We start from the raw sequence: 27,187 nt of genomic DNA, 5'->3' as shown, positions 1-27,187 counted from the left end.
CATGCTTTCTGGTTTGTACTTAATTGTGGTGATGGCACTTGGAAAATTATCCTGTTTTATAATACTAATTTCAGACTAATGAAACCAGTATTATCAAAAATTTAATATAGACTGAAATATAAAGACCAGTATAATAGTAGTAAAGTAAATCAACTGTGAATAAATACATAATTGAAAATATAAACCATAATAATAAACTACAAGGTCTTCAAGTTCCTGGTGCTATTTTCAAATGCATCTATTTTATATCATGAAAGAGAACAAATAATCTGTGAGGATAAAAGGATAATTGGCAGGGTAAATACTTTACACTTTCTGGAAACTGCCAGAAAAAAAAATTTTTTTAAATGCTCCAATTTTTTTCATTAAAGTATGTAATGAGGTGCACAATTCCAGCCTAGTAAAATATATTCATTTCATTCAATGAAAAGGATGAGACTTGACGTCTCCCAAGTTAATTCTTTTAAAACTCATTATTTAATTCAGAATTGGTTCCATTTAGATATGTAGTTACAATCTGAGAGTAACGGTGAATTGCTGCAGTAATTACTTGGGTCTCCATGTTTCAGAGATCCCAGCTCTCCACCACAAGAACCTCCACATTTTCTTAGATCCTAGATAGTCTTTGATATAACTTTACTGAGAAAGGCTGACTTGTCTCACAAGCAGAAATCTCTAAAAATATTCAGAAGGGTATACTAAGTCTATATTCTCTCATAACCTCCAACATAAAAGTAGTATTCTCAAATGAGCATTAACCAATCATTCTTTGTTTTTCCGGAAAACTGGCTCCCAAGAAATGTGACGATAAAAGCATCATGACACTCTTCTTTCTCAGGTCCACAGCCTATTTCCATTGCATATTGTAGGACTGCATTGTCCCTCTAGAGCCAGTACTTTCCCAAATCAGAGCCCAGCTCAAAATTAAATACCATATAGTCAAATGAAGATAGTAGCTCACTGAGTGAACAGGAATATACAGGAATGAAGAGAGAAGTGTATTACACGCACTCACAAACACACACATGAATGAATAAACCTTTCATGGAAAACCTACCTACCTACATGCTTCTGAATCTTTGGCTCAAATAAGACCCTTTTCTACTTCAGTATTTCCAAGCCCCATGATTTTATTTTTCTTACAAACTGTGCCCAAAATGACAACCTTTCTCTTTAGTAAATGACACTCAGCACAAATTACTAGTGTCTTGATCCCTTCAAGGCTGATTAACTATATGAAGTACAGCACCTGTTACTGAGACAATCCCCAGACCTACAGGTGGTTCAAACACTATTCATTCCCTCCTCTGGACAATAAGATGAGGCATCAATCATCACGACTTGTACCTTTCAGGCTCTAGGTAAAAGTAGTGTGTTCTTCAACTGAAACAAGTGCATGCAGTGCTCAAGTGTTTAAGAACACACCTCCTTTTTCAGCCTCCATCTATATTTACTATTTCAGAATAGGTCCTCAATAAAGTCTCACAGTAAATGCTCAGATGACCTATAATCATCTGTGTATTATTGAATCACTGTGCCCACATGCATTAAAGTGTAATTAAAAATTAATGAACTGTACATTATTTTATTACAATAAAGTATTTTTTAATTCTCTCTTCGTTCCTCACAGAGTCTGGTGTACTTCTCTAGAAACTAAAAGTGTAACTAGAGCTTAATCTAAAATTAGTTACCAAAATAAAACATCATTTCCTGGATGGGTACTTTGATTTTGGAACTCTTCTTTTAACCACAGAAGTATTCCCCAACACTCTATAGTCCACTTTTAATTAACAGAAACTATAAATTGAAGAAAAAGTTATTTTATACTAAAATGGCAACTGTTGAAGCTAACCTTTGTGTCTGCAGTGCATGTCATTTATATGGCCAAAGAGTACTAAGAAGAAAGGGTATGAATAACTGGCACAAGTGTGAATACAACAGTATGTCCATCAGCAATATATTGACTTTACCTATGTAATTAATCAGTGTCGTTGAAATATATAGCTGGGCTTCTGGGACAGAGAAAGTAATAATAATCCCCATTTCGAAGCCAATCTGTCTTATATGCAAAATATACATACTTCATACTCTTTGTGAGTGAAATAGAATTTTCTGCACAGAAATCTTATCCATTTCATTTCATTTCATTTAACTATGTTTTTAAAGTTATGAAACTGCAAAATCAGGGACTAAACTCTTGTGTTACAGTACATGTTCCTACCATTACCTAGTATTTGATGTACAAACTCTTTAAACTGGAATACAAGTCCTTAGATAATATATTACAACCACTAGGACCTTTTTTACATTCATTTGATATGCATTTTATGCTGCCCTCAAATCAGATGCTCTGAAAACACTCTTGACACTTTCCCACGTTGGTACCTATCAAAATCAAGTCCTATATAAAGCATCCCCTTCTCCCACAAAACCTCTTGTGATCTCCTCAGCCAGGGGTGATTTTGTGCCTTAATACTGCATATATGCTTCTCTTGTAGTATTTAAACTGCTTCTTTTAACTATAGCTCCCTTGGCATAGTTCTCTGCCTCAACATAGATTATAAAAGTTTTCTATCTTTATTTTATTTTATATTACCATATATCCTACACATGTCAGAACCTCAATAATTCTATTTGTTAAAATAGATTTGTATTACATTATTATACATTTCCACTCTGTTCCAGCTGTAAAAGTCTCAGAAAGCATGTCTAGGCCTTTTCCATAAAACATTTCTAAACCAGTTGGCAAGAGGCTATATTCTAAAGAGTAACTGGAGATAAGCAATTTGTTTTTGAGGACTCATAACAAGCATAGCCTGGAGTATATTCCAGACATGACCAGCCTGATCCCTAAAGAAATTAATAAAATAAAAATGAAAACTACATAATAAGAGGTCTAGTTGAAGGAACTAGGACTATTTAGCCTGGAGAAAAGAATATCCTAGGTGAACACGATCGCTATCTTTAAATAATTGTAGGATTGTCGTGCAAGCCAATGCTCAAACTTGTTCTGGATAGCTACAGAGAGCCCGACTGCTGATAAACTGAAGCCTCCAAGAATGGAATAGGCCTCCTTAAGAAAGGAAGAGGTATTTTAGTAGAGACTGGATGCAGGCAGACCATGGTGGTTTGTCCTGAGTGATTTCTCCTTGCTCAGTTGGGGATTAAATGATACCTCCAATGGTTTTATCTAATCTCGAAATTCTATGAAAGACATCACATTGAAAGTATCCTGTAACCATTTCATAAATCATTGCATCAGACCCTACACCTAAGCAAATTAGTCAGCATAATTTCTATTAGATCCGTTAAGAGATGCCCTAAATAAGTCATCTCTGCAGTACTACAAATTGTATCAGAGTGACAGGAAGAAGTAAAACTTCTCATCAAATGCTGATACTGAAGATGCAGCCTGCTTTAAACCAAGATCTGCCCCATCTGGAAAAACTGCACTGAAAAGGTGACATTGACTAAGGAAGCAAGCTATCTGCATATTCCCAAAGACCCTCAGGATTCCATTTCTATACCCTTTCCTTCTCTTCTCTCTGCCTCGTTTTTTAGAAATACTTATATGTCAGACATAAGAACAGTAGTTTGATTTGCATAATTGTGTACTGTAAAAAATTTCTTATGAAATTTAAACCAAAACCAATTGGCTTAAAGGAGATCAAAAAAGCATTTGTTTGCTTTTACAACTATAGGAAACGTTAATATAATCATGGCAGGCTTCAAGACCAAGGCAACTTTGGTATAAATTTCAAAATGCCTTCTGTTTACTTCTCATTGCTTCCATCCTACATAAGCCATAAGAAGACACCAAAAGAAAGGCATTTTCCTCACAATATAAATTCCTGGGATTATTAGCTAAAATGGTAAATTTTTCCAAATCAGTTAGTAATATCTATCATAACTATTTTCAGACATCATTAGCTTTAACATAAGCAAATCCCTACTGACCATGGCCAAAAATCAACTAATGACTGAACAAATTTAGAGCTTGCCCATTAGAAAATCTAATCTCCACACTTGGTTTCCAGTTATTTGCTATACTCTATACTGTCAGGTGATTTATTTTAAAAGGTCATTTTGAATATGCTCAGCCACTTGGCCCATTTTAAAAGCTACATTTGATTATATTTGGACACCAAGTTCATCACAAGTTACTGAGGTCCTTTGAACAAGGAAACATGGAAAACTCAAAAACAAATGTTTTTGGATTCTTTTTCTTTTACTTGAATGGGTATGATGATCTCAAAATTTTGTTGCACATGGACATTAGTGACCTACACAAAATTTAAATGCACCGGGGGATATTATAACAAGCTGTGGAGCTGCTGACCATTATCTTTCTGAAAACAATTACATATGCCATAATAAACTGCATCAATAGCAGTCAATTATCTCAAGAACACTCTACTAACTCTTGTCACAAATGTAATGCTGTGTATCAGACTTTTTTTCAACAATTGAATTATTCTCAAAACTTAGCGTTGCTTCATATTCTAAAAATAGCCACTCCAATTCTCCTGTGTTATTCTGCTCTGTTCCCAGGAGGTAGGGCAGTGCTATAAACAATGCTTCTTTTTCGCAGATGAAGAAACAATGAAATATAACAAAGGTACAGGCACTTTGCCTGAGTCATTTTGAAAATCAATAATGAAGCAAGCAATAAACTACTGGGGCTAGGGTTTACTGCCTCCGATTCTGGTGTTCCCTGCAGCCCTGGTTTGAGCCCTAATGAGCACATCCTCACGACAAGGACAGAAAAGATATTTGAAATCCTCTTTTTCTCCCAAAAGTCTCTATTTCTCCCAACATAAACTTTGATGCATGGCAAACAAATTGAATGACAAGAAAATAAACTGGATGTTTATAACTTTGGATGTTTCCTTTGCTCAGAGAAACAGAGATTATTCAAAATGTAAGCATCAGGACAAAAAAGAAAAATAAAGTTTGATAATTGCTCCATGGATAATTAGAAGCTGAACTTCCTATGACCTATCCGTGAAGTGTTGGGCCAGCCATCAGCATTGTCCCACAGGGCACTGCTGAGTTGCAAAGACAGATTTCATCACTAGCTTCAAATGAAAGGAAAAGATTCACCCCCAGCCTTCTCTCCTTCCTTTTTCTTTGTTTCAGTAAGGCAAGGATCTGAAATGGAGAAAAGGAATACACTCTCTCTCTGCTGAATTTATCCAGACAGGCCCACCAGGAAACATACTCCTCCTCGAACTAACACAGTGGCCACCTTCACACAGCATGAATCACACAGCTTCCCTTCTCACAGCACCCTAAACAGAACATGGCCAAAGAAGACTGTCCTGCACGGAAGAATCCCAGTTCAACCATAACCTTCCCTATCCAACTACAGGAAAAGATTACCTCGAGATGGCTCCATCTCTTCACATGCTGTAAAAATGAAATGGGAAGTACAGAGCCCAGAGAGACTATGAGTATAAGAAGTGTTTGTGACTGCCAGGTGGATAGGTAAAGCAGTTTTTTTCCCTGGAGGACTTCTTAAAATGCTGAAAAAGCACTTAAGGATGAGCAGATTGATGGACTGTGGCTATAGAAGTGAAGTCTAGCCAGGACTTCACCCCTCATTTGGCTCTGATGACCTCTCATCTTAGAGTGGGTCAAATTTTTCTTGCCTTTGGACTGTAAGCTACTTGAGAATTATGATTTTAAACATTCACCAACTATCTACTGCATGCCAGTTGTATACCATACACTGTGTTGGCCACATTTCTGTGAAGGTACAAGCCATTCCAATCTACTAGAAATTTTATAACAAAAATTATCAGTAAAAAAAATTTTAAATTCATTTAAGTAAGATTCAAAACATACATTGCAAATATAAGTTATGGTAACCTCTTTAATTTAACAAGCTTATAAATGCATATTACAATATGCATTTATTGTATGTATGTTATTGTATGTCACTTATAAACCATTTTCTTCCCCCATGAAAAAACAGCTTGAACCTGATTCTACAGGTTATGAAAGCTGTAATACTGAAGCATAAAGAGAAATTTTTTAAAAACAGTGCTATAACACTTAGTTATGTAAAAACAGTACCTCTTCAAAAACTACCTTACTATGAAAAATATAGATATAATAAATGGGATATTTTCATTAGTGACTTAGTAATTCTTGCAATGCTTCTTTAACTATTATTTGGCTTGAGAGACCCAATATAAAAGTAGATTTCCAAAAACACTGGAAAGTAGTATAAGGACTGAATTTGTCCTAAAAATTTCTAAATTCATCCAAGAGAATGTAAACGCCAGGAGGGCAAGGTTTTTTGTTTGTTTGTGTTCACTGTTTTGGTCACTAATAAATCTCTAGTTTCTAGAATAGCACCTTTTCCAGAGCAGGTGCTTAACAAACCTTTGCTGAGTTAATAAATGTTTGTTTAAGAGTCAACAGCCCCATCAACACTCCAATCGCATCTCCTAAGCAAGGCCCCATGAGTAAACACTGGTTCTCCTCTCTTGAGATTTACATAGAAGTTCAAATTGGGTAATTTAGGCCCCAAAGACTATTTTTAGACCAAAAAATCCAGAAGGATGATCCACAGAGAACCAGAGAATTTAGTTCATTTCACTGAGAAATATCCCGATCGTTAACTGGTATTTCCACATTGAAAATGTGCATTCTGATGTTGTTTCTTAAACTATTTCAATCAAGAGTTTAATAGACATTTGAAAAATGTGTACAGCGATTTGAGTTCTCTTGTGTTTTTCTTTTGGTCTAAACCTTTCTTAATGATAATCATAGCTACCAGGTATTACATACTTACTACGTGGTCATTGAGACAGGTACACACATTGTCGTAAAAAATTCACAATGACCTTTAAACAGATATTATCATTCTCATTTTTATAACCTCTGGAGATTCCTAAATTCCCCCAGCTAGTGGTGGTGGAGCTGGAATTCACCCTGCTGTCTGACTTCACATCTAACCTCTTAGCCCCTAGACTACCCGTGTAGCCCACTAGCAGATGTGCATAAACCACGAGGAGAAACATTGTGCAAAGTAATGAAAACAGTCAGCAATTTAATTTAATTTTTGAAATGATTCTGATGTTTAACAGTTGCCTATGCTTCACAGAACGGTGGAAAGACCAAATGTTTTTGGAGCCAAAGAGCCCCAAGTTCAAATCCTGCTTCACCATTGCCTACCGTGGAATCCCTGCAGAACCTTTTAACTTTCCTGAGTCTCAGCTTCTCAAAGTAAAACATGAAGATAACACCAACTCTTCTAGGGGTTGTTATTGGAGGTTGCCTGGTATGAAGCCTGGCACAGAGTAAGTGCTCTTTAAGCCTAAATTCCCTTCCTTCTAACGGATTTGCTAAATTGGCACTGTGCTGATTTTTTTTAAGTGTTTAGTTCATCCTTGTAATACCATAATTACAAAATATAATGACACTGCATTCTCTAGAACTACAAAGTAGAATTTATAAACTGATAGAATATGAGTTGGAAGAGGCTTTAGAGGCCATCTGTTTCAATCCTTTCCATTTCCAAATGAAGTCCAGAGCGTTTAGACTTGTTTCCAAGTTTTTACCAAAAGTTCAATGCAAAGACACACTAGACCTTATGTCCCTCCACCCGACTCACACTCTACCTCCAGTTTTTGCCTCGCATTACACATGCATGGCAATGCATGTAATTTTCAGACAATTAAGCAGTATAAAATAACCTCAGTTTAATTGCATCCAATTAACAAGCCAAATTAGTGTTTCATATGTACACTATTAAACGAGTTGTCTGGCTTCCAAAAGAAATAAAACAGTTTCAAATGAATCTAGCATTTTAGTGAACAAAGCTACTTGCAATTTAAATTACCTTTCCTATAATCTTCTTTATATGAAATCAGACCTAATCTCCATTTAAAAAGAAATACTTCTGCAACTATCAAGATGAGGATTCCTGCTGTATTTTAAGTATCAACATTTTCCTTCTTATTGAACACATGATTATCTATGATTAGTATATGTGTGTATATATGTATGTGTGTGCACGCTCATGCATACCTATGCACATACGCATGCCTGTAGATCCCTAAACAAATACAAATGAGGGTGTGTCTAACATTTACTTACTGCCTAGTTTCAAAAGTCCCACTTTTTTGTTGGGCTTTTCTGAAATCAAGTGAATCTGCCCAATGCAAATAATAAGAGCTTCAATGATCTGCTTTCTTTTTCAGAGAAAATGAAACCACCAAATAAATCTTGGTTAAAAAAAACAACAACAACAAAAAAAAAAACGAACATTGCCGTTTGATACACTCTACTATTCTATCTATCCAGTATGTCCAGTATTGTCATGATTTAGGTACAATTGGGTATCAATTGAAAAGCAGTATGCTAATGAACTATGAAATGAATCATTTTTGCATTCCTTAAAATATTTACACCTAAAAATATAAATACCTTATCATTTTAAGTATAATAATTTTATAAATTGGTGGTAAAAATTATTAATATTGATGAATGTTGTCTGGAGTAAAAAGTTTTATAGTAGATTAAAATAATAATTCAGTACTATACTTAAAATGTAGTTCAAATTGACAATCTGCCATACATATTTGACCATGTTTATCAAAATATTTTTATCACTTTTGTTATTTATTATTTTTTAAGATGTCCATTAACAGGAAAAAACCACCATATTGTCATGCAGTAAAGTCCACCTTTGTTACTTCTCTTTGGGGTATTACAGCAATTTAACTGCCTACTTGCCAATATGCCCATCTCAAATACACTTATAATCTTCGTAAACACACACATTATAGCATCACTCCTCTGCTCAAAAACCTTAAGTGAAGTCTGGCTTTGTCAGGCAGGCTTCAGAGCCCCACGCGACCTGGATCTAATGTACCTTTCCAAGTTCACTATAGCCCTTCTCTCCCCTAGTACTATAACTGTGCCCCACCACTCTGGATCACATTATGCTGTGCCCCTCCCTTCCCTCATAGTAAAACTTATTGAAAGTCTACTCAATCTTCAAGGCCCCCTAGAAAAAAATCCCTTTTCCTACAAAGACCCTCTTATCATTCTGGTTGGAAGAAAACATGCTTCCATTAATAATCTACTTTCACTTGTAAGTTTTTATGAAGTTTATTTATAAGCCACATGTCTTCGCCAGATTGTAAAATTCTCAAAGTCAGGGATCATCATCTTTTTATCTCTCGGTTACTCATTCTGACCCCAAGTCTCGCTCCAGAGCCCAAACCTGGTACTCCTGTATAAGCTGATTCTTTTAGCCACTTAAAGTGAATTTTCTACATTACATAAATTTTAAGTCAGGGAGCAAATTAATTAAATGGAATTTAATGCAGTCAACAAAATGGAATATGAGTCCAAGATTACATAAAGGAATGTTATTTTCATTATTTTTTTTCTGTTCTTTTCCTTCAAATTCCTTTGTTACATTGACCCCTAATCATAAGAAAAGTTAAAATCTAAACTTCCCAAAGGTCCTGATATTTGCAATCATGTAGAGAAATCGTCTGGGGAATTGGATGTTTCACTAGCCATTTAGAAACATAGATCCAGCTCATGCAGGGCTCCAAAGATTAATCAGTTACTTCACACAGTGACCATGTAAAGATTTCTCAATTGGTAATTATTTATTAATTGAATCAGTGATGCTGGCCAATTTAGTTAACTGGAGTCCCAAATAAGTACCTCTTAAAACTTAAATTACTTATTCTTTTAAAAATTTATTCTTTAAAAAATTATAACAACAGCTATCTTATAACTAAACCCCTCTAATTGAAGTCAGCACATAGAATCATAACACATTTTCAGGGGACCAAAGATGTAGAAGTACCATGAAGAGACACCTGCTACATACATCAGCCTCCTCAAACTTCTAGGCCCTGCCCTCCTAAATTTCCTCTCCAATGACCAGTTTCTAACATGACCAACAGTAGAATCATCTGACATCCTGATTTGCCAAGGACAATTCTCATTTATGCCGGGTTAGATAATCATTCATGTGGTCAACCTCCCATATGGTCTGGCTTCACCTTGCATCACCTCTCTTGTTATCTGCCCTCCATCCACACCAGCTTGCTATCAACTCCTCAAAACACTGTATATCTCCCAACCTCAGGGCATTTGCATGGTTCCTCTTTGTACAATACCTTCCCCCTCTTCCCATCTACCTTTTTCTACTGACTCTTATTTATCCTTCAGTCTCATCTCAAATATCACCTCCTCGGAGAGGTTTCTTGTCCACCCCCCAGACAAGACTGATATACCCCTTGTTATACACTTCTTTACATTTCTTCCATAAAACTTATAATGAATGTGGCATTGCATATATCAGTCAACTCGATTCGATTAGAAGCTCCTTTTCTAGTCTGGATCATCAGTATACCCTTGGTGTCTAACACAAGGCCTGCCCCACGGTAAATACTTGTTCAATGAATGGACGAATAAATTGTTTTGATCAGCAATGACCCAGACACCTGTCATAGTGCTCTGAAAAAAGGGCTAAGTTTATATATGAGTTATAAGTCAAAAATGCTGGCTGGCCGAGTACTTCCTGACCTTATATCCAAACATCTGGTGACTCAGAGTGGTAGGTCAAACCCTACCTGCCTTCTGCCCAGAATCATCTTCAGGCATACAAAATCATTTTCATCTCTTCTCTCCAAAGGACTTTCTGCAAATATGCCTATATAGTTAGACTCCAAATTGTAAGCTGATAGGAATCTAAAGTTATGGATACTTGTAGAATAGACCACGTCACAGTTAATAGCTCAAATAATGGGTAATGGGAGCATGTTAACATCATCACCTATATGGCCCAGTACAATAGTGATACAAGTTATTAAGCAGTTCTGATTCTATTCCAAATGCAGTCTTGAAGAAAGGGTAGTCATATATCTATCTTAATGCTAGCACCCATTGTCTACCTCAGAGAAGCCAAAGATTGCACAGACCAAGTTAGCTATGTTATTCTCTTGTACATGAAGACTTGGGAGTTGCGTCACAACAATAAAGTGCTAAAATATTTTTCCAACTTACTTAGAACCGTCCCATAGCTAAAAAACAAACAAACAAACAAACAAACTGATTTATACCTCCTTTTTGTGAGCACTGCCATAAACAGCAAGTAGAAAGCAATGCTTTTGATTGTGGTATCAGGAATAAGCAGAAAATTATATCATTTGTACAATTTCTTTCAAACATGCAATCTTATTTTCATAGTTTTCCCATTTTTCTTTAATCCTCTGTGTTCACCTTCAGCTTCAGACATTGAGAAGTCTCACTGAAACATTCACAAAAGTTGTATTCAAGATTAATGAAGGCTCTGCCTATGTGGTTACAGCAACCCCATAAATGCTGGATGATTTGAAGCCCCTTAAAATGTGAAGTCCATTGAGTTAGCAAACTTCCACTGCTTCTTTTTATAATATCACTTAAAAAGTTGCAACATTCACATACAAGTTTTAGCCAAAATATGGATTCACAATGAATTCATATATAAATCCATTAACTAGAAGTACATCATTGAAATTTTCAGATAGAGATTTAAATTGTGAACCATTTCTCCACCTACAGTACTTCTGCATAGACCAACAGAGAGTTCTGCTGATGCTATGAACCAAAATGTGAAAACAGTGTTTGTTTTTAACAGACATCAGTGATTAGTGGCCTGTTTAATCCCCAACCATCCATCCAGTTGACCTTAGCCAATTTTTCCTAATATTAGTTACCACATCAGGTATTACATTACTCCACATCCTAATAGATTACACTTTTCACTCATGCCAAATAACATTTTCTATAGGTCTTTAAAACTACTTTTCCTATGTTGAAGTTTTCCAGTTAACCTCGGATAATAACTGATAACTCAAAAAACCTAAAACCAACACAAATACAAAACATTAGGCAAATTCTTAAAGATTCTTCATTTTAAATTGAATCAGCATAAAAGATTCAACCTGGTTTTCTAAATTGTGACAAGGTGCCAATAGTTCAAGTAGACACATGTACCATTATTCCACAAAGAACACCTGCATACATGTTGCCTCTGTTTTGTTTTCATAGTAACAAGAACATCTGTAAACATATTTCATATAAAAGGAGACTGATCAATCAAAAGATTCCGCTGGCTAATCTTTCAATGTAGTAAAATAGCATGATTTCATTATGTGATAATATACACATAGAAAATCTATTTTCACATTCCATGTTTAATAGAAATATAGAAATGTTATTTTTCCAAAGGCCTCCACAAGGATCTAACCAGTTAAAAATCAGTTAAATTCTAAATTTGTAATATCACTAATACACTACCATTCCCAATATTGTTCCTGAATCAATTGCACATCAATTTATCAATATGCTTATATTAATATAAGCAGCCCCTACTAAAGCCAAGCACATAAAATAGAATCATCATAACAGAAATACAGATGACAAAAAGTGAATTGGTTTTATACCTGACCTATGTTCAAAGCAAGAAACCCAGACAATTTTCAAAAGATTCATCATCATAATATATATTTTCTGTGCACGAGATATATACTGCATGTTTCAAACCTAGTGGTCAAAAAAGGTTATGACACTTGAAGCATACTACCATTATTAAGTGAATATTGGTAAATACCTTTCACTTCAAAACAAAAATGCACAGTTCTCATCATGACTTCTTAGTGTTCCACAGGAATTTTGTCTTAATAATAAAAATGATATCCGTTTTACTCACGTGGAAGGCATTTGTCTTGATAAACTATTTGGCCTATATCCTAAAAATTAAACCCAATCTACTCATTACACACTCTACTTAGTTAAAATTTTGCTTTGGCACTCTTATGAGATGAAAAAACACAGGACATTTGTAAATTCTAGTATATATAATATATATATATATAAAGTACATACATCTATGTATGTATTATATATGCAAATATTTAAAATAACTTGCTTTGCTAAAGGACAAACATCACCAAATACTACTATATCAACGGAGGAAATGTTTCTAATAAAGTTAAATGGCCTTTTTCTAGGAGGACAGATCATTGCAAATTTAATTAAAACGGATCTTATTAATATTTCAAGTAATTTCTGGGCTTGATTATGCACTACAAAAGAAACAACTGTGCTGGAGAGAAAAATCAATAGCCCTTGACTAGGGCTCTGAGTATGCTAGAAAAACACAGATCTCTTATGAATTACCAAGGTCTAGCCTTTAAGGGTAGGGGAGAGTACCAATATTTATTTGGAGGTAAAGTTATTTTTAAAATGACAAAAAAAAAAGAGAGAGAGAGAGAAATCAGTTCACATTTTCCATTGTAATGAAAGTACCGGAAACAAGCCTTTTTATGTTCATTTTAGGCCTAAGTAATTGTACGAGGATAAGGCTTTTGCAATGTCAGTTGCACACACTGCTTCCTGTACGAATTCTAAGCCATTACAGGTGTCCTAAGGCCTCCAGTGAAACCTATTAGGAGGGGATTCCTCCGGTCCCTACTGCCCCCTACCCCGCACATATTATCGCCCATCTCCTCCAAGTATCTTAATTAAAGACCCCCTTTTCTCTGAACTCTCGAGGTTAAAGTACCCACTTTCCTCGGCATAGCATGTTAAAAGCTTTCTCATTAGAGAGGACTAGTTCCTGCAGTCCTTTTTAGTTAGATGCTTTCAAGTCAGAGAGAAGAGGAGCCACTTGAGAAAACCCTCCTTCCCCTCTTGCTTTACCCCACTGGGAGCCACGTCCCCGAAGGACACCACCAAGGGACACTTCCTGACCTTCTATCCTCTCATCCAATTTGGGCTTGGAGGGTTGGGGTCGCATTTTCTCGTGTCCTCTGCTGCACTGGATGTGTTATGTAAGAGGGACAGAACGCGGGAGGCACATGCGTATAAAGCGCACCGATCTGTGATAACAGCTGGGGTGGCAGAGCTAATCTGGAGTCTTCCCCCCACCAAATACGACAGACACCACACACACATCACCCCTCCCCGCACGCCCACCCACCCCCACAGCAGTGTTTTCCTGTCTCACCCCTTCCAGTACCAGACGCACAGAATGGAAAGGCGGGGGGAGGGGTGAAGGGAGGTGAGCAAGGAGGAGGAGAAGCAGCAGCACATCTGCTTTGATAGCAGCCGGCTGAGCCGCCGCGGCAGAGAGCCCCTCGTTAACCCCCTTCCTGTGGCTGCACCACGTCATGGAACATTCCCGGAACGGGCCAACGTTCCACCCACTTCAGGGAACAGACATAAAGGCGCAGACCCAGCTCCCCACAGTGCACAGCCCAAACACACATGTCCCTTCCCGATCCCCAGGCAGACACACAGACGAACACGCATGCAAAACGCCCCCACCCGTCTCCGCGCGCCGCGGGCCAGCCCGCGCCTCCGGGAGCCGCTCTTCGACCCGTGCACCCGCAAGGCGAGGACGCCTCCGCCTGAACCTTCCATCGAGACAGTCCCCTCCTTCCTGGCTTCCTTCCTTCTCTCCTTCCTTCCTTCCTTTCTTACTCGGCAGGAGAAAAGAGTCACTGAAATGCCAACAGCCAGCGCCTTCGCAGCGCTCGCTCGGCCGCAGGCCGGCGGCCCGGCCCTCGCGCCGCCCGCCCGCCCCCGGCCCGCGCGGCGCGGCGCGGCCGCGGCCCCCTCCCCCGCTACCTGACGACGGGCGGCCGGCGGCCGCAGCTGCCGCAGCGGTGGCCGGGCGGTGCGCGCCGGTGCACGTCGCTCATTAGTAACCAGGCACATTCCAGCCTCCAGCGCTCGCGCGGGGCCCCCTCCCCCCAGGACATTACGCAAAGCAGCCTCCCCTCATCTGCATAGATCCGCGGCCAGGGTATTCCCCGCATTTCCCAATGCCGGACCCCCTTCCCGAGGTCTCCCCCATCCCCGCCCCCTCCGACCCTCACCTTCGGAAACCGGGAAGCGGCCGGGGGCGCGCGCCTGGGAGAGGCGATGGAGTCCGGCAGAGGCGATTTTGATATAAAGTGAAAACAAGCTCCTATTGCTACAGGAGGCAGGAAAAATACAGCCCCGAGACCACTTACCGAGCCGAGGAACCTAGATTCCCGCCGCTCTGCTCTCCCAAAAGCTCGGTCCGCCCTCCACGCACCCCCAGGCTGCACCCAGCACCCCAAAGTCGAGACGTGTAGGAATATTGTCAACCAGCCAGGAGACCCTCCAAGTTGCTCTGGGCTCCTGGGAGCTTCAATGTCCAAGACACAACTTGGCCAAGACTTGTGCCACAGTCACCGAAGATGTTTTGATGGAGACCCTCCTCCAGTAGCGAGAGACAGCGCTCGGCGGCACCCGGCTCGCCTCCTCTCCACCCTCTCACCTCCAGCCCGCCTCCCGCCAGCCGCCCGCCTCCGGGCCGCAAGCCCCTCGGGCGGCTGTCAGTTCCCTGCCGCCTCCGGGTGACAGGGGTGGGAGGAGTGCGCGAAGAGGCGGCCCGAGCCCGAGAGGGCGAGGGGGATCCTCGCACCAGCGGCGGCCGCTCACCTGGAAAGTCACCGCTGAGAAGAAAGAGGAGGAGTAGCAGGAGGACGGAGAGAAGGAGGAAGAGGAGGAAGAAGAGGGGGGGCAGGGAACCCCCCTGGTGCCCTTGTTCTTGCTGCCGCGGCGGCCGCTCCTCGCCAAGGCTGAGCGTGTCTGGTGGGGGGTGTCTGGTAGCATTTCCTTAAGGACAGAGGGAGGGCGGGCGCGGAGGGAGGGAAGAGATCCCGAACGCCTGCCCAGGCTCCTCTTTCCTTTATTTATTTTTCTGACACTGTACGAAGATGGGCCCGGGGCAGGGGCCGCCGGGATCAGGAGGGAGCCGCGAGGCCCGGGCCGCAGCACTGTGCGTGCGGGAGCCGCAGCGGCCGCCTCCCCTCCCGGTCTGTGGACGCACCGGGTTATTCCTGGCAGCGCCTCCCCGAACAGAAGTTACTAGGAGGAGTGCGCGGCGAGGGCGGGCGAGCGAAGAGGCGGAGGGAGGGAACGAGGGAGGGAGGAAGAGGGAGAGACTCAGCCAGCGACGTCATCGGATCCCCCAGCGCGTCCCAGGGAGGGAAGCTGAACCAGAAAAACCAGTCTGGAGCCTGTGAACGAGAAAGCGATGTGCGGCGCGAGGGGCAACGGGGGAGGGAGGCGGCCGGGAGGACCGGGCCGGGCCCCGCTGCGGCCGCTCCAGGCGGGAAGATCGGGGCCGCGCTCCCGCTTGCTGGGATCGGGGAACTCCCCGGAGAGCCGGTCTCTCTACTTGTCATGCAAAAAGAAGAAGAAGAAATAGAAGAAAAAGGAAAGGAAAAATAAAGAATCAAAAAGAAGAATTTGGACGTCTCTAGGAGCCTGAGAATTTCCTTTAGGGATATGGAAACCTCCTTCCCCATCCCCCATCTTCCTCATTTCCAATATAATCGTTTCCTGTCTTGATGACAAATCGAATTATATAATTAGTACTGTCATTATTATTTTGTCCATGTACCTCTGATTCCTTTCCTCTCCCTCGCCCCCGTCTCTACTCACGGTTATGTTATCGGTCAAGATAAACAAAATCAGACCGTAGCTCCTGGCTGCGTGTCTGGAGCTTTGCAAAGTGTTTGACTAGCACTTTCCGTGCCCCTGCAGAAGCACGAACTTTTCACGCGCTCGAAATGCCCCAATTGCCTTCCCTGGGGACACTCACCGGGGCGCCCGGGGCGCACCCAGCTCGGAGACCGCGGCTCGCCCTCGCCGGGGTATTCAAATCGGTTTGGGCAGCGGCTCCAGAAGCAGCTGCCGGGTTCCTGGTGGGCCGTTCCGGGACCCGGGGCCAGCCGCCGTCTCCAGCCTGCGCGCTCCTCTCTCTGCAGGGACGCGAGTGAAATCATACCCAGCGCGGAGAGAACGGAGCCGTGGGGCAGGGGAATCCCAGGCGAGTGGGGGCCGGAGCTCTGGGCTTCCTCTCTGGCCCGGCGACACCCGGGGGACACCGGGGCTCCCTCGAGCCGTCACCATGCATGTGTGGACTCTTGTGAACCCTCGGGGGAGGTTCCCAGGAGGCCACGGCGGCCCGGGAGCGGCGAGAGAGGCAGCCGGGCAGGGCTGGCGCCCAGAATGCCTCCTCCGGGTGGTCTTCCCTCCCGGCGGGGACCGCGCGCCACCCCTAACGGGGGTCGGAGCAGCCCAGCCGAGGCGAGCGGAACCGAGTGCCCAGGGCGCCGGGTGCCCAAGCGGCCCTCCCCCCCCCGCCCCCGGCCGCGCCGCCGCCCTGCCCAGGGCGGAGTAAACAAGAGACGCAAGATTTGACCTGGAGCGACCCGGATTTCTGGCCGGGGTTCCCCCTGAGCAGGTGACTCCGTGGGAGGGGTGGAAATGAGTCTCTGGAATTCCGGGCCAAAGACTTTAACTGTGGTTCTGGTTTTAAGGCAGGTATTTCACCAACTGCGGAATGTTTCGCGTCTCAAGTTTCAGATTTCGCGGAAAGGGTCCAAAATGTCAAGACATATCAAATATTCCCTTTCCTATTCATTAAAAACGAATACCTTAAAAGGGAAGGCAGCCCTTTTAATGACTGCGGATAGCACTGCTGGTTTCGGTTTTGTTTTGTTTTGTTTTTCATTTTGACCTATAATCGGTATGTTAGAGGTCCCATTCAAAGGTGACATTGCCTTGAAGGACGACTCTACAACATAAAGTGGTGATCCATATTTTAAAAGATATATATATATTTTCTTTTTTTAAGAAGAAAAATCTGGACGATTTGTAATAAGTTTCACTGTGACCTTTTAGGTTGATCTCATTTAAATTCAGGGCCTACTTCCATTTAATCGGCTTCTCTTTTCATTGTATACGTTAATATTCAGCTCTTCTTGACTTAACTTGAAGCGTTTAATAAAACTCCCCCAATCATCATCTTCTCTTAAATGTATTCCATTGCATTTTTAAACATCCACTTAAAGCGCAAAACGTGATTTTCAAAGTTTATTTTCACTTCCAACCCCACCTGCTACATACTTTGAGTCCATTTTATTTAATTGCTTAATAGAGAAGATTAAGTAGTTTCTTTAAGAATCCAATTTTCCCTTCAGCACACACAACAGCAGCTGCCCAAGCTCCCAGAGCCGAGCAAACAAAGTAGCAGACAGCGTTTTACTTCACTAGAATGTATGTTAGCTGAAATCTTAAATGCCTCTTTAAAAGACCGGATGAAATAGTATAATGTGAATATTAGGATATCGGGTAATTGGACAATTAAAATAAATTTTTTAAATGCAAATATACATCGGTTTTGATGACCTGATCCCACCACCAAAGAGGACCCCTAACGTCAATCCTTAATCTGAATCTGAATCTTTGTGGGCCCAGGAATCTGCATTTTTAACAGATGAGGCAGCTGATTCTTAAGCATTCTGAAGCTCAGGACATACTGCCACAGAATATGGAGGCTGATATACCCCGGCAGGTACCAGGAGACATGGTACATAAAGCTTCTAGAACCAGGCACAGTTGTGTTGCCAGTAGGACTCCTTCAGTTGCAAGTTTAAATCCTCAGGTCAAACCTGGTGAAGACTAAAAGGGACTTCAATTGACTCAAACAACTAGAAGTTAAGTACTAAAGTTTAACTCAGGGAGATCCTGGGGCTCAAACAATGTTATCCTGGTTCAGACTTTCTCCCTCCGTCAGCTCTTCTTATCTCTCTGCTTCACTTTGTTCTTCAGGCAACCATTCTGCACGGTTGTGGCAACAGTCCTAGATTATTGTTTTACTAGTTTAGCAACCATAATGGGAAAAGACCCTCTTAGATAGCTCAGGCAGCCTTAGGCATGTCCTTGCACCCAAAACAAGTACTGGTCTTGGGCGGTAGGTGATCTGATTGGTCAGACCCACAACCTGCAGTAGAAAAGAGCAGTTTCTGAAAAGAAGCTGTACAGGAGGAGGAAGAAGGAGTCCGCTATGTCCCTCACATTTTTGGCCTTCATATTTCAATTTTGAAACTAGGAAGTTGATCAAGATGATGTGCTTGATTCCTTATGGCTGTAAATTCTTTATAAATCTCTTTAATAAATCCCTTTGCAAAACTGTGCTTAATGAACTAACTGGCATGCCATTCCAACAGATAAATTTACAGTACTATAAATAAAATATTAAAGGAGTTACCTGCCATGGGTTTCTTATGAATAACTGGAATAGAGCCTTCGGTCTTAGTAAAGACAGATGATTGAGAACTGCCCTTCTGATGGAGCTCCCACTTCCTACTCATCTGCTTTAACTGATATACAGAGAAGTTAAGAAGTGTCATGATTTTTTGTGGGGCGAAGACTAGTTAGGCCTCTAAAAATTAGTAAAAAAAAAAAAAAAAGAATTTTGAGGGAAAAGCTGCCTGTTTGTTAACTGCTAATAGGATACAAGCCAAACACTCTAATGTAGATAGGCTATTTATCTTATTATAACCACCTTTGGCTGGGAGTGGAGGGAGTGGGTGCTTATTAAGGACCAATCAGCCAGAGCCATACTTACTGAGACTCAAGGTTGCTCTGTGTAGGATTGCAGGATGAAGTGCCGTCATCCTCCTAGCTTTCACAGGGTGGGCAGAGCTCTAGGACATCCAACCAACCACATATACCTAGCGCTTCTCTAGGTATATTCCAAAGACCACCTGCAGCAGTAGCTCTTAAAATGCTTATTTAAAAGTCTGGGCTGCCCCTTAAACTGGTCAAATCAAAATCCTCAGAATTAAGGCCTGGGAAACTCTATAGTGAGTAAGATCTCCCTGTGACTCCTATTTTAATTAAAGCTTGAGAATCATTGCCTTCCACTTTGCCCCTGAGATTGAACTGGGGTTGGTTGGCTGGCTGCCTGAGAATATCTACTCCCCTCTTTATCACATTCCTGAGATTCCACGTGATCCCTTATGGCAAGTTAGCCCTTTTTATTCTTCAAAGATATTCTTGTGACTATCACTTTAACCAGATTTCATTTGTGCAAAAATACGTTAGGAAAGAAAAAGCCCCAGCGAATGAACCAGCCCCAGGGATGGGCAGAGTGGAGAGGGGATGAAGGCACTCTAGAGCACAGATTTAGGAACACACAGGGCAGAGAAGGGTGAGGGAGAGGTAAGTCGGTGGGGATGAACAGGATGCAAACAAACTTTGATGGCTTTCTTGGTTGGCTTAGCACCCCATGTTCACAGTTTGAAGGAAGATAGTGAACATTTCAGCAGTCCAGGCTGATAGTGAAACTAGCTTCTTACATTCTAGAGAGCACTCAAGGGATGCCCTCTTTACATCTATCCTAAGGAAGATGAGTTCAATGGTCTCTCATGGAAAACAGATCAGACCAGGAAATAGTCAAAGTAGGAATAAGACTCTGTTCAGGATTACTGAAGCTGGAGCTGCTCCCTTAGATATAGGGGAATATCAACTTACCATACATCATTAACAATTTAAGAGCGTCACATTAGCCCTCTCTCATCCTCTTCTTTTCCATCACACTCCCCTCACTCCAAAATAGTAGAACTTCTTCCACTTAAGAGTTACTGCTCTGGGTTAAGGCTTTGACCTATAGAAATCTTCCATTACAAGCCAAATACGAGTGGCAAGCTCTTATTATCCTAGCTCTTAATACATCATTAACATCTTATGAGAGATTAATTTATTAGATTGCCTTTCAAAGTGACAGCTAGCTTAGGACTCAAACTGATTTATTTTGACAAAGCTTAGGATGGGGATGGCATGGGGAGGTTTGGAGAAGGTGAGACAGATAGGTCCACAGCTTGGGTAGGACTGTTATGGGGTACACTAGAGGTCTAGGTATAGGACACAGACTGAAGGAACAAGGATGTGGAAATACGAAGTGAGAGAGAGAAAAAGCAGAAACAAGATTTTTGGTACCCAGTGAGGCTGCCTCTGCTTAGGTCCCATGGAGAGGACATATCACGAAAGAAGCTTCTTAGGCAGGAGTGAGGTAGGTAGCTCAGAGTACAGGTCCCAGCTCTGACCTTGGACTAGCAGGAGGTTTGCCTCCTCTCCCTGGGCCTCTACTTCCTCATCCAAAATACAGTGGGGTTTCTTTACAGCCATAGATTCTGAAATGAGAACTCTTAACAATCCAGCAGGGACAGAAAAAAAGGGGGATAAGAAGAGAGGAGATCAGAAGGAAGAAAACTAGGAAGAGAGCTTATTAAAGACCTTCACTTTCAAGCTCTTGTAGTGGTTTCTTAGGGCAAAACATCAATTTCCCATTTTAAAGACATTGATGTATACGTGAGGGTAGATAAATAATGGGTAAGGATGAAGGGATAGAGATTTTAAGTAAGTCAATGCCTTATCAATTTGATATGCTATATGCTCAGAAACGAGAATTGTTTTTCATTATCAACCTTAAAACATCTTGGACAAATGTATTTTTATTTAATTTAGCCAATGAAGTCTTTTATTGCTACCTAAGTCCTTAAATTTTTAGGATTTCTGAAAAGAGTGACTTGTCCCACTCCCAATCTATCTGTTAGTCAGATCTCTGATAGATTTGACCCTGTTTTGAACCTTGAGTAAAGAGAAGGAAAAAAAATCAGTCGAATAGTTGTCACAAAGCTTGTGCCATGCGTAAGGCCCATAGCTAGATATTTCATGTAAAATAAGGTAGCAAGTAAAAAGCATTACATAAAGAGAAGATATGCTGGTAGAGGATATTATTTCAGACCCAAAGGAGAGTGCTCTCAGCAGGCAAAAAGATACTGAAGTTGCACAGATGGGCAGAGGGCTGGTTTATCCACTGTTACTGGGATCACAACACTGGGATGGTCCCATGTAACCATCGACGTACATGATGAACCCAAACAGCAGATGTGTGTCACAGCAATACATTTGTATAAGAGAAGGAAGAAATCCATATTTGTTTAGAAAGATTTGCAAAAGAAAATTTAAATCATTTTTTAAATATTTTGTACTCGAGAGGGTTAAGATTTAATTATTTGAAGATTTTCATTAAAAAAAAACACTTATTCAGTATGTCATTTCCTACTGACATTTTTGCATATATAAACATATTAAAAACTTCTGTTCTAGTAAACTGATATACTCCTTGTCCCCTCATGCCCTCGTTTTATCTATCTTTGTTTTTAAATCATTTCTCTCGACTGTGGAATCTTTAGCTAACAGAGACTATGTCAACTATGTATTATGGCGAATAAATAGTCTGAGTTTTAAAGTTAGTATTTTACTCCTGCCTTCTTATCTTTTCCTGGGCACTGTATACGAGCCGTGGCACGGCCACTGAAAAGTATGAGACTCTCTTAGCTCAATAAAGTCTTACATAATGAAATCAGTAGGGTCATAGTTAAAACAGATCCACGTTAAAAAAAAAGCTAGTATTTTTTTTTTAATTTAGGTACACAAAAAAAAATCATAAGTATACAACTAGCTTAATTTTTGCAAACCTGTGTGTGTTTGTGTAACCATTACTTTTATCAAGATGGAGAATATTTTTAATACTACAGAATGCTCTTCTGTGCTCCTTCCCAGTTAACGTGCCCCTGAGGCAGTCAAGATTCTAATTTCTTCGTCCACAGATTAGTTACTGAATTAAGACATATCTCTCTCTCTCTCTCTCTCTCTCTCTCTCCATCCATCCCCCAAATAATGTATCGAGTACTCTAAATACTGTATTGTAGGGCACTGTTCAGTAGCTAAAGACACAGAGGTAAATAAAGCAGATGAGGCCTCTGGGTTCTATGAGACTCCATTGGGGAACGGATAACAATCAAATTAATAAATAAGACCATTTCGAATCATAAAAGGTAACATGAAGAAGAAAATGATAATTGATAGACAGTAAATAGGTAGGGGAGAGTAATAGTGAATGGGGGTGAGGGGTATCTGCAGAGTTGATATTTGGACTGGGAACTGGCTGATGAAGAGCAAGGGAAGAGTGCCCCAGGAAGAGAGAACTGCACCAGTACACAATCTTTAAGACAAGAAGAAGCTCAGGGTCATGAGGAACTGAAAAACCATTGTGGCTGGACAGGGGACGGGGACACCAAGGGGAAAGTCGTAAGAGATGTAGGAAATGCAACCAGGAGCCAGAGGAAAATTTCTTTATGGGGAAAGTGATTTACAAAAAGCTATAGACATTGGAGATAAAAAAATATATATCTGGTATATCTATTAATTAACATTAGAAACTTCTCAGAAAGAACTTTCAGTAAATCAGTAGTGGCTGCTAGATATGACTTGCAACTGGGTGGCAGGTCGGCAAAGAAAGAATTCCAAAGCAGAGGGCTTTCTGAAAGCATAATTATACATATTGAACATAACAAAAGGAAAATAGTTTTTAAGGTAGCAAATCCTAAAGAGAATTTGGATAATGTGGGTGCTATTCTTCATATTTTTCTATGGCTAATTAGAGAGAACTGGGAAACACACAATGCTGCCCACAGCCTTGCCAACCCATTATGGGCACTTCTAATTTCAGATAAATGAAGCCCTTGGTTACCACCCCCAGCTTGTCTTGGAACATGCATTGTATTATCAGAGTAGATGAGTAAAAATAATAGCCTTCTAAGTATCTATAAAGGGTACCTTTCTCTTATTAGCAGATACTTACGAAGTTCAAATAACATCTCCATGTTAATGAAGCAACTCCCAAATTTACTTCGCTCTTGAAAATCTAACGTTTCCACTTTTTCCTTTTACACACAAAAAATGTGATATTTGGGCAGCCTAGAGTGCATGTATCTAGAAAAAAATTAGTGGTTATATAAAATCTCAGATATATATTTTTCTTTAGTAAATAATGTGCATATTTGTCACTTTAAAAAGCATTCAGAATAATATTTATTGATCCAAATAGTCGTAAATTTAAATATATGCTAAAAACAAATAGTAAATCGGCAACTTTCAACTCGCCCTTTATTAAATAAAATCATGTTATTTAAAAAAACACAGTAAAATATATATGATGGGAATATTAAATTTCATGGTCAGGGTAAAATTTGAGGAAGAATAAAAATCAAGACAACTGCATTTGGGTTTAAGTGCTCGATAAGAGATTTATATAACTAGGTTTATTGTATTTATATAAATATAATGGCAGTGTTAGAAAAATGCACCTCCTCTAAAATCTAAATAAAAGCAGAAATGAAAATTTACAAAATTTTAAATGTCAAGATATCCGAAAGCATGAAGATACATGGTTAAGTTTTTCCATGATTGCCAAGATTTAATTTTATATGGCACTAATGGAAAGACTCTTACTGGTTTAAAACTTAGAAAAGGGGCTGCCACTAATTTTGCCTTATTTCTTAGTCATTCCAGAATTTTATAAACTGCTTCCTTCCTCTTGAGATCTAACAAGGTCTGAGATTAAAATGTAACTGGCTATAGCCTAAGTAAGAGAGGTCACGTGATACAGGGGAAAGCACACAGACAGGAGAGGTACTTCTAGTCAAAAGGCTGTCTACTGGTTTTGTTAAGACCTTTAGTGATAAGCTGGTATTCAAATCCCAACACTTTCATTTAGCTTAGGGTGATTCGCCCAAGTACTTTAACATCTGTAAGAATCTATTTTCCTGCAAAACTGGGACAATGGTATTTACTTCATGGTGTTATTGGAAGTGTTAAGTGACATACAGTCAGCATTTAATATATGCTGGTTGTTTATATAAGTATCTGTGGCTCAGCCACTAACTTTGTATGTGACTCTGAGCAAGGCATTAATCTCTGGGCCTAAGTAGTATTTTCATTTATAAACTGAGAATTGAACAAGCTGAGACCTAAGTTCCCTTCCAACTCTAATATTCTACAATTCTTACTACCTATGTAACCTCGGTTTCCTCATCATTATGATGGGCATAGTGAGAGCACCTACTCATAGTAATTTTGAGAGGATAAAATGAATTAAGACAGGTAGGAATTCTTAAAACAGTACCAGACACAAAAAGAAGTCCTTAATACATGTTAGCTGTGATGATGACGACGCTGGGGATAAAGACAATGGTGAATTCTGTTGGTAAACAGTGTAGTAGCTCTAAAACATCCAGATTGATTACATTATCTCTTCTTTCCAGAGTCAAGTTTTTATCCTTCAATGATTCTTCAAGATTAAACTCATTCACTTCTCTGGGTAGGAAATAAAGATTTCCTAGCGTAGATACTCTGGTCTGCTAACACATTTGTTTTTTGGTTTTGTTCTATTTGGTATGAATACATTAAGAAATTAATTGACTCATTGACGACCACACTATCTTTTTGTGAGCCTGGATATGAGCAGTTTTTGTAAGCAGTTTCATTCTAAAAAAAAAAGTAAAGCACCAAAATCCCATATGCGTAGTCAAAGCTCACTTAATTTACCTGGAGAGTTTCCCGCTTCAAATTATTTTAAATAATACATAATTTCATTAAGTAACTCAAACATGCTAATATTGAATTGGCACATGAAGAAAAGTTTTCATTTACCCAGAATTGTGATATGCATAGGTCATTTCTAGCTCTCACTAAACTTTTTGTGAAATGCTACACACAATTAAGTCAGTTACTCAAGCCAAATGCTATAAATAGCAACCAAAATTATACTTCAGATGTTAACTGGTTTGTCCTGATTTAATAATGAATTACATCATTTGACAAATGAGATAAGACCTTCACCTTTAGCTTTCTGATCCAAACTTCTAATAGTTGAAATGTATTATTACCATCTGGTGTCTGGCCTCTGAAATGCTCGGATGATATCTGCCTCATTTCAAGTAGTCAGGGCTGGTCTGCCAAAAAAGCAGTCTCCTAAGTGTCTGGACTGGCAGGCCCAGCAAGAAGGCTAAGGACCCGGTGAGCCGTGAAGATACAGCTTAAGCTCTGGAGACGTTTCCTCCAGTTCAGGCAGACTCATTTTCTTAGTTTGTGCTACAAGGAAATTGTTACCAAATCAAAGGTGTTTTTATTTTGTATCTCAATCCTGGAGGATGCAATTCCTGTACTTCTTAATAATATTTGGATCTTTCTTAAGCTCTTTGGCATCCTTTACAAAATGGCAATAATTTTAGCACCTTTCATCCTCAGGTAAAATAATTTGAGAATAAAGCTGAGAGTGCTATATAGCCTGGAGTTGTTTTTCGCTTGTTTGTTTTTTGTTTATTTTATTTTTTATGATAGTGACATTGGTTACCGAAATCCAGTAAGTTTCAGGGGTACAGTTTAGCTGTAAAACATATATATATGTGTGTGTTAATCGCCCATAGTTAGATTTCTGTCACCACATATTTGACCCCTTTTACCCCATCTGCCTCTCCCTTTTACCCTTCTCCTCTACCCTCTGGTAACCACTAGTCTATTGTCCATGTCAATGAGTCTCTGTTTGTTTGTCCTGTTTGTTTGTTGCTTTTAGGTTTATAACCCACATATAAGTGATATCATGTGGTTTTCAATTTTTTCTGTCTGGCTTATTTTGCTTAGCATGATTATCTCAAAGTCCATCTATGTTGTCGTAAATGGCAGTATTTCATCTCTTCTTATGGCCGAGTAATATTCCATTGTATATATGTACCACAGCTTCTTTAGCCAATCATTTATCATAGGACACTTCGATTGCTTCCATGTCCTGGCCACCGTGAATAATGCTGCTATGAACATCGGTGTGCAAATATCTTTTCAGGTATGGGTTTTCAAGTCTTTGAGATATATACCCAGTAAAGAGATTGCTGGATCATGTTAGCCTGGAGTTTTATTTCGCAGAAGCCACATCAATCTGACAGTTCTTTATTGTTCTTCATGTTATTCTAGGTTCTGAACAAAGCCAAGATGAGTCTTACTGCTTTTGAGAAATTTTCAGTATGGTAGGAAGAACAGAGTTAACACAGAGAGAACCATACCCAATAACAGATAAAGGTGAAAATAAGTGCTAAACACAAAGATGCAGATTATATGTGTGATCATTTTTTTTTTTTTTTTTTTTTTTTTTGGTGTATCTAAAAAAAATTTTATAGGGTGAAATTTAGGAAAATAATTATAAATAAAATGCAAATAACAAGATAAAGAGTGACTGTGGAGTAGAAAAGTATCTGTGTCTTGGTAGATTTGCATAGTTTAGAAATGCCAAGCCTGGGCAAAACAAGAATTTCTAATAATAATGGCTATATCAAGTAGTCACTTGATGTAAAAGGTAGTTAATAGTAAATTTATGTTTGTCAGTGGGGAAGCTAAGAGTGAAAGAAGTTAAATAATCTCCCCATAATCACCC

The 27,187-nt window shown here is 40.0% G+C and overlaps 1 protein-coding gene across 4 annotated transcripts in view; it reads right to left on the bottom strand.

Annotated features, from left to right (window-relative positions):
* HIVEP2 (HIVEP zinc finger 2) overlaps positions 1-15,935 on the bottom strand; it is a 180,200-nt gene extending 164,265 nt beyond the window's left edge. The window contains exon 1 of one of the 4 annotated variants that reach the window (XM_039869742.1): positions 15,045-15,935. The gene's annotated coding sequence lies outside the window, so the exon portion shown is untranslated. Of the gene's footprint in view, positions 1-14,352; positions 14,572-14,655; positions 14,767-15,044 lie in introns of those variants that run through there. The other 3 variants (XM_039869744.1, XM_039869745.1, XM_039869746.1) reach the window with 3 other exon arrangements.
* Positions 15,936-27,187: the final 11,252 nt, after the last annotated feature.

This window comes from Pteropus medius, unplaced genomic scaffold (genome assembly GCF_902729225.1).
Source record: "Pteropus medius unplaced genomic scaffold, Ma_sr-lr_union100, whole genome shotgun sequence".
In the NCBI taxonomy this organism is placed as follows: Eukaryota; Metazoa; Chordata; class Mammalia; order Chiroptera; family Pteropodidae; genus Pteropus; species Pteropus medius.
The sequence above is the reverse complement of the archived record's forward strand: the minus strand, read 5'-3'. Positions and strand labels throughout refer to the sequence as shown.